The sequence below is a fragment of the Protopterus annectens genome, chromosome 9.part0, assembly GCF_019279795.1.
Source record: "Protopterus annectens isolate FY-2018-M chromosome 9.part0, PAN1.0, whole genome shotgun sequence".
Lineage (NCBI taxonomy): Eukaryota > Metazoa > Chordata > Ceratodontiformes > Protopteridae > Protopterus > Protopterus annectens.
In genome coordinates this window covers 1,349,983,225-1,349,990,953 of record NC_056743.1, presented here as the reverse complement: position 1 = coordinate 1,349,990,953, position 7,729 = coordinate 1,349,983,225, and positions in this window count along the sequence as shown.

Genomic DNA, 7,729 nt, shown 5'->3' with positions numbered 1-7,729 from the left:
CTGCTTCCCATGCCTTAAGGTTTTTGTCACTTGACAATGGAGTGGCGGGTAGAGTTGGCTAAGATCCATGTGCCCTCCTCCTTGTACCGGCACTGTACATTCACCCCCAGCTAGCACCATCAGTCACCTGGGCTGCTAATCGAACATGGACTCCCTGGACAGCAGTCAAGGCTTTAACCCTGACATCAATGGGCTGGCAAACACATCTGCTGACCCCTATGTTTAAAAAGGCATTACTGCAGTTGCCGAACTTCATTAAGTAACAGCAGTACCTTAGTATTTTCCATACGTATATCTCATGTTTTCTTTAAAGAACATCTCTCACTTGGTTACTTTTATTTTATCACTTAATTAATAATATTGCCTCTCTGACTCAAGATGTAGATAAAATGGTCAATTTGGCTGGATCACTTATTTGGTTAACAAGTAACAGCTAAAAAAATATATATACCTAAACTGCAGCCCACAGTATATGAATAACGCATGGTTTGTGATAAGTCTGCTACAAATGTTACTTGATCTTCTGTCCATGGTGAGCCAGGAGGTTTGCTGCCTATCAGAATATGTATACATTTAATGGTATGCAGGTACATGTCAGATCATTGTCTATACAACTGCATTCCCAATGCTTGTCCATGCATCTCTTCACTAGACACCTCATGTACCCAATAATACTATGTAGTCTACAAGATATCACTGGTCTGACTACATATGCCACATAATTTACATAATGGCAGCAATGTAGTCATTGGCAGGTAGAATGAGTATAAGCAAGAGATGCCAAGCAGGCTGCAGCAGGAGCAGTGCTGATATGGCCAGTGTACCCAGACCATTCTGCTACTTTAGAAGGCATTGCAGACTCTGCATTGGTGGCAGGAGATTTACTGTGGACAGTTCAGTACAGCAAGCTAGGCAACCAACTCTCTGTGGGGAGCTCAATGAAGCAAGTTTGGCAAAATAATTATAATACACAGCATCACAGAGAAAGCTGAATAACAAACTAGTTATGAACAGATAGACTGTGACAACATTAATTCCTATGGAGAGCAGTATGAAGCTAAAAAGCCTCTTATGATAAGCATAATGACAGGGAAAGCCTGAATGGTCACTGCTGTCAGGACACATAACTTGGCAAGTACATCTGCAGTGGTACAAGTCACATGTATCAGAGGCTACACTGTTCTGTATGTGCTGACTATGGGTTACATGTATGTTACACATCGTGAAACTCTCCTTTGCAATGTGAATGTCCCACTTTGTTGCAGCTGCACACCAACAGAGCACACATTTACACATTTACACCATTACATGGTGGTTCATGAATCACCTGCATTTCTAACTTGGAGGCTACATGGTATTGTGGCCTAATGCAGTATATCTCATGCCTAGTGCACACCTCCTGCCCTTCATCACCATGAAATAGCCACAAGTTTTCAATGCCATTTGGCACTCCCTGAAAGATATAAGTACACAAAATAACAGTATACTGTTTCAGGTTCTGTTTCTAACAACATTTTGTAAGACATTTTATATTTTAGAACTGGTATAGCCAAATAAGCAACCCAGAGTTGCATGATAGTTGGTTTAAAACAGGAATTTCATTGTCATTTTAGCTTAACATCAGATTCCAGGTTGTATGCTGGCAAGGTATGATTGCATGTAAGGAAAAATACAACGGATCAGAAGGGAAAGAGAAGGTGGGAAAGGCTGACAACCTCTTTGGGAAGCAAGGTGGGATGTGGCAAGTCATATGACTTTATTATGCTATAAAATGGCCTCCTTTTCACACACATGGATTGTTCACAGTTTATGGCTGATACTTAGAGCCGGGGGTTGCATTATGCTCTATATACTTTGCATTACCTCTACACAGAGACAGTGTCATACGGTTGGAAATTAGCAGTGCCTGGTGATGACATGTTGTAAATGGCATTCAGCTGTGGACCCATCACACTTAAGGGTGTCCAAAAGGAATTTAATTTCTAATACAGGATTATGACTTGTACAAAGAAGTGTGGGCACTTAACCACTCCCCCATTTATCATAGCAAGAGGAATATGATGGAGGCTTAACAAGTTGAAAACATAGTGGTTTTCTGTGTCACATGATTTGGGTTCAGTGACTTGGGACCAGAAGCATGAAGTGAAATCAGACAAGGCAAACCCTGATGAAAAACAGGAGGAATTACTGGAATCTACTGGCATTGTGTTGCATGCTGGGGAAATAACAGAAACCATGATGAAAAGAAGAAGGGAGGTATTGGAATTTACGGATATTGTGTTGCATGCTGGAGGAATGATTTACTGGACTGTTAAAAGTTAGAACGTCATATGGTCAACACCATATGATCGAACTTTTAAAATTCGAACGTTTCAATGGAGATCTCCATACATTGCAGAATAGGGAGATTTCCCTTTTCCTGCACTGTAGTGCAATCTTGGAGTTGGTATATTTAAAGAGCAGGGGGTGTGGGGTGCATGGGGGCTTGCCCCCCTGCTTAAACCGTTCAGGTAGGTTTTTTCTTTGGTTTATTTTTTATTACATTTTCGAACTTTTGAAAGTTCAATCATATGGTGTCGACCATATGACGTTCAAACATTTAAAAGTTCGATTATGTAATATAGATGCTTTTCTCCTGCTGTTACACTAATGTCAAAGTTTAGACACCTAAAGTTATGCTGAGTTGGCCAGAGGCATTTTAGAGGCAATATTACAGTTGGAGAGAAAATGCAGAGAGTCAGGAAACGTGAATCATTTCATAAGAAAAGTTGATAAACTATGGAGGCCTCATAGTGGCTATTAGGAATACTTATTTTTTTATAGGAAAGATGACATACATCTGGAAGAAGACAGTTCAGAAATGTTAACTACAAGCATTACTTCATCTTGTAGGAGGTGGGTCAATGCCAACAATGTGATGGGTGAAGTTTCACACTTCCACAGTAGTTCTTGGAAGAGAAAACTTTAGAAAGCCCCAGAGGGACAGCTTGGCCCATGGACTCCTTGAAAGGCAGCTCCTGATAAATGCAATACTTTGTCTGACACTCATGGAGGGACATCTTATGGTGAAACAAAGCTGATGGGGCTATGGAATAGTAAAACTTAATAAATTGAATGGTATATGCTTGACACACCCAAAAGGGTGTCTTATGGCAAAAAAGTACTCTCAGACCACTTTTGTAAGGAAATATAGGTTAGTCCTAAGCAACACTTAATTTCTCTGAAAGACCACCTAGTGTCCCCCACAAATAAATGTCTGTATCTTTGAGGTCCTATGAGAAGAACCAAAACTCACCTAGAACGGTGTTTCCCTTAATGATGAATGTCAGTACTGATGAACCAGCCAGTATGGACAAGCCAGCTAATCAGAGGCCTGGGTTTGATATAATGGTTGAAGTGTTTACCTCACAAACACAAGGCACATTGTTTGATTCTCACATTTGAAAGGAAAACTGGCTAGACTTAAAATGGCCCATGAGGCAGGTAACCTAATACTTACTTATGAATATATAAAGTTTTTTAAGTCCACATGAGAAGAAGGGCTATTCAAAGAAGGCTGAAGATGCAGAGGCCATTTCAGAAATTGCTTGGCAAGCCATTGCTGGGCCATAGTCCAGTCATCAATAATGTAATGACATGCAAAGACGGTGGATATGTAAGCAGGAAACAAGGCAAACAGGTGCCTGGAATAGATCAGAAACATCTGCTTGTAAAATGAGTGAGGCAGTATGACCTCCAGTTCCAAGAAGAAGGAGAAGTCCCTTCACTTGTCAGATGAACTCTGATGGTTGAAACATGTTTTAACTGCTTCAGTCACCACATAAACTTCTACCATAACACCTGGGAAGCAAGGGATCCAAAACAGCAGTCATGCCTGGAGGCAGAGCCATCTTTCACTTCTCCGAAAGGAGATTTATTTAGCTTGTGTACCAGCACAGACACCTGGGAGACTGAAACCAGTCCCCTTACAGCCACCAAGGAGTGACGAAGATGAGTTTTAGTCTTTCATCTCCAAATCCTGCAAGCAGGTATGGAATCTGATGGAAAGAAGAAAAGATCTACAGGAATCTTAATATTATTGCCTTTAACCCTGCTAAAATAATCTGAATTATTGGAGGATCACATTCTCCCAAGCTGTCAACTGGACAATCTTTAGGGTACACCATTCAAAGAAATTTTTGATCAAACAGGTCAGGCACTTTCACTTACCACAGGACACACACAGTTGTGAGTAAGTAACCCTAGTCTATAATTCACTGACAGACCCACATCACCTCTCTGTATACATGATATGAATGTATGCCTTCCTAAATGTTTGGGTACTACAACACAGCCTTGTTGTCTGACCTCAGCTCAAGGGTCTTTGGTCTCAATCCTTTTTTTCAGAGACTGAAATGTGAGGAATTATGCTCTTAACTCAAGCATATTTATGTGCACCCCTAATATGGGGACCAATTTTCCCTGCAAAAGGAAACTTAAGGTTGGGACTCCAAGCTACTAGTGAAGGAGTTATGCTCAGGTATTGTGAAGTGTTCAGTTCAAGGGAAGGAAAGATAAGTCCAAACATGAGATTTGTGGGTGCAGAGCACCACTGTACAGCCTAGTGACAGGGTATGACACTAGCAGAAGGTCCAAAAGGACATGGCAGTTCTGTTGCCACTGATACATTATTATTCAATGAAGCACTTTCATCTGCAGATGGGGTGAAAGGGGCAGTGACGGTGGTGACCATGCACTAACCACCACTGCATCCTCACCCAGACTGCCAGACTTATGACTTTCTGGGCTGTTTCTGCAAGCTGGAGTGACTGACACTTTCTGGCATCTATTTCAGTCCCAATAAAGGAAATCCACTGTCCTGGGATTGTACAGGAATTTTCTTGATTTATGGACTGCAATCATAGAAGGCCCTGACAAGGGCTACCACCAGGATGTCCCTTAATGGGGCCATCAGAAGCCAGCACTGTGAGAATATTGAGTCCTTTCTAGCAAAAGATCTCTTCCACAATTAAAAACACCTCAATAAACATTCTATATGCAAAGAAAAGATTAAATGGCAACATTTTGTACAGAAACTGAAGCCCACCTGGAGTGAAACAAAAGAACCTCTTATGAAGACTTCAGACAATGGTGTGCCAAAAGGCATCCCTCATGTCCTTTGTCACCATCTTTGTATTATGTGGCAGCAGGGTGTCTTTGTCTGAAAAATGTTGGATGTGTCAGGAGAAGTCACTGAGAGTTGTGATAGGAAAGAATTCACAGTTTCATTCACAATGAGGAAAAATGTGCTGAGAAACCTTTACCTCTCTCTCTTGCTGAAGGAAAAAAAAACACTGCTTCTTTAAGGAGTGGAGTCTGGGTCTGTTTCAAGAGCTCTGTGATGACCATCTGGTCCTTTAATAGTGCTCTTTTTGGAAGAGAAATTAGTAACTTTAAGATGTGACCAGCTGAGATTATGGACATAATATAGTATATCGATTCTGGTTGTGGGTCACTGCAGAGTTAAGCTTAGAAAACCAGCCTCCGATGAGTCATCCTGAACAGCAGTCAGGACTGCTGCAGCACCACCTTCAGAGTAAACCTCTTATGAGTATTTACAGAACCAGGCAAAGCAACTCTGTCTGCTGTTTCAGTGCCTTCTTCTTTCTATTCATAGCTTCTTCTTCCTGGAGAAATAGCTTTACCTAAAAAAGAGTAAGCTAGTGAAGCATCACAGAAATCATTCACAGCAGCAAAAAAAACCAAGAAAATACTAGTCAAGCTAAAGTTTTCATTGTGTGATTCCTTAAAACCTCTTGTAAAAGAGGATAATTTAATACATGCACATGACCTTTAAGGACATCAGGTGTTTCAGCTATATGGCAGTTCTGAATGCCCATGACTTTTTTCTTTTAAGTCTGTTAATGGACAAATTCAGACCAATAAAGCCAAACCCCACTAGCTGTGGACATGCATGTTTCAGTCTTCTTATGACTTCATTAGCAAAGCGTAAGTGGACTGTTTGGCTAATCTTTAGAAACACGGGGTTGTTGTACCCAGGTGATGTCCAATACCATTAAGGTGCCTGCAAAATATCCCTTCTAACAACTAAATAAAAGGATAAACAGGACACACAGCCAAACCAATTAATAAAACATTACAAGAAAAAAAATTACACCACTCACCTGGGGCTCAAACCCACATCCCTTAGATTAAGAGTCTCATGCTCTTCCAACTGAGCTAGCAATGCTGTATACGGGTTAAATGCAGTAAATGCATATTTCCTCTTCTACATGTCTTTGACCAGCTCCTGAGAAGTCCACAGAAAAAAACATCTTATCTGGAGGGGGACATATAGAACAACTTGTCAACTAATCCTTAAAGTAGAAGAGCCTGAACCGTCCCATCCCTCTAGGCATGTCAGTGAACCTTCCTCCATTTGGCAGCACATTATCACAGCCAATGATTGCAATGAGTTATGGGTAAGCTGCTGCAAGCCTTCTCTAGACATTCCTAAAGCCTAGAAATGGTGAATTAGATCTGCTTGTCCAGTGCCTACTCCATTAAGGAAGACTTGAATTGGAACATATCAGACACAGTTTAGGGGCCTCTGGCCCATGCTCACATACAAGCTCACATGCTTGCCTACATTGTAGAACGATTTGAACTTCTTACCTGGTTACAAAGCAAAAATGTGCTGTGGTCTCTGAGACCTTTGCTGGACCACAGTGGTTACACAGGAATCTGCTATGAGGTAGTCAAAATCATACTCCACTCCAACAGGACAGGAGTATGTATATAACATCAGCCTTCTTCACATCACAGTCAGCTGAATCCAGATGCTTCTAAGCTACAAAGATAGTATCTTTTATAATGCAGTCTTTGGAAGGATGCCCTAAGCTTACTCATCCTTCTTTTCTAAATATTAGCATTGATTTTGTCTTTTTTTTTTGGGGGGGGGGGGGCAAAGGTGTTACAGGCCAGTTCAAAGAGGAATTTAAAATATCTTTGTAAAGGAGAGGGTCATTTAGGAATGATCTAGCGGGAAGGGTAATATTCTTCTTCCCACTTTCAGAAGCAAGGGCTTCAGCACCCTTAGAATCCATATTTCAAGGGGACAGAAGCAAAAGGTGCAGTACCCTATGTCTAGCTCCAGAAGGGGGTAGCCTACATTCACCCAACATGAAAAGCAATGCATAAACAGAAGGCAGGAGCTGAAGTCAGTCAGCAGGCCTCCATTGTTGGTACTCACCTGCAACGGCTCTGTTTTGGAATCAAACTGTTTCATAACAGTGAATTCCCACAATCATGAGGATACAGCCCATTAGCTGTATATCAGTGCATATAATGAAATGGACCAGTGCCGCCTACTTCCACTTCACAATAGGTGAAAAGAGCAAATTTCACTAACCTGACTTCAACTGATGACCCTTTGCTGGGAGATCTAAGAGCTTATACCAGATTTAAAAGCTTATACCACACAAGCAGGTGGACTATATTGACACACTTGACACACAGGGTGCTCAAGTGTAAATTTTGGGGTACTGGAACCCCAGGGGTATACACCTAGGGTCTACTTCTCCTACTTCCTAAGCATTATCAACACACACCAGCTCAAACCTTCACTAGCAAGGAGAGAGACAATGCAAGGTGGGCTGCATGGTATCACAGGGATAAGCTTGGAAAAACAATACTTAACATCAAGGGCCTCTGGTTGATCAAGTTTGCAGAAAACAGCAAACTATATGTA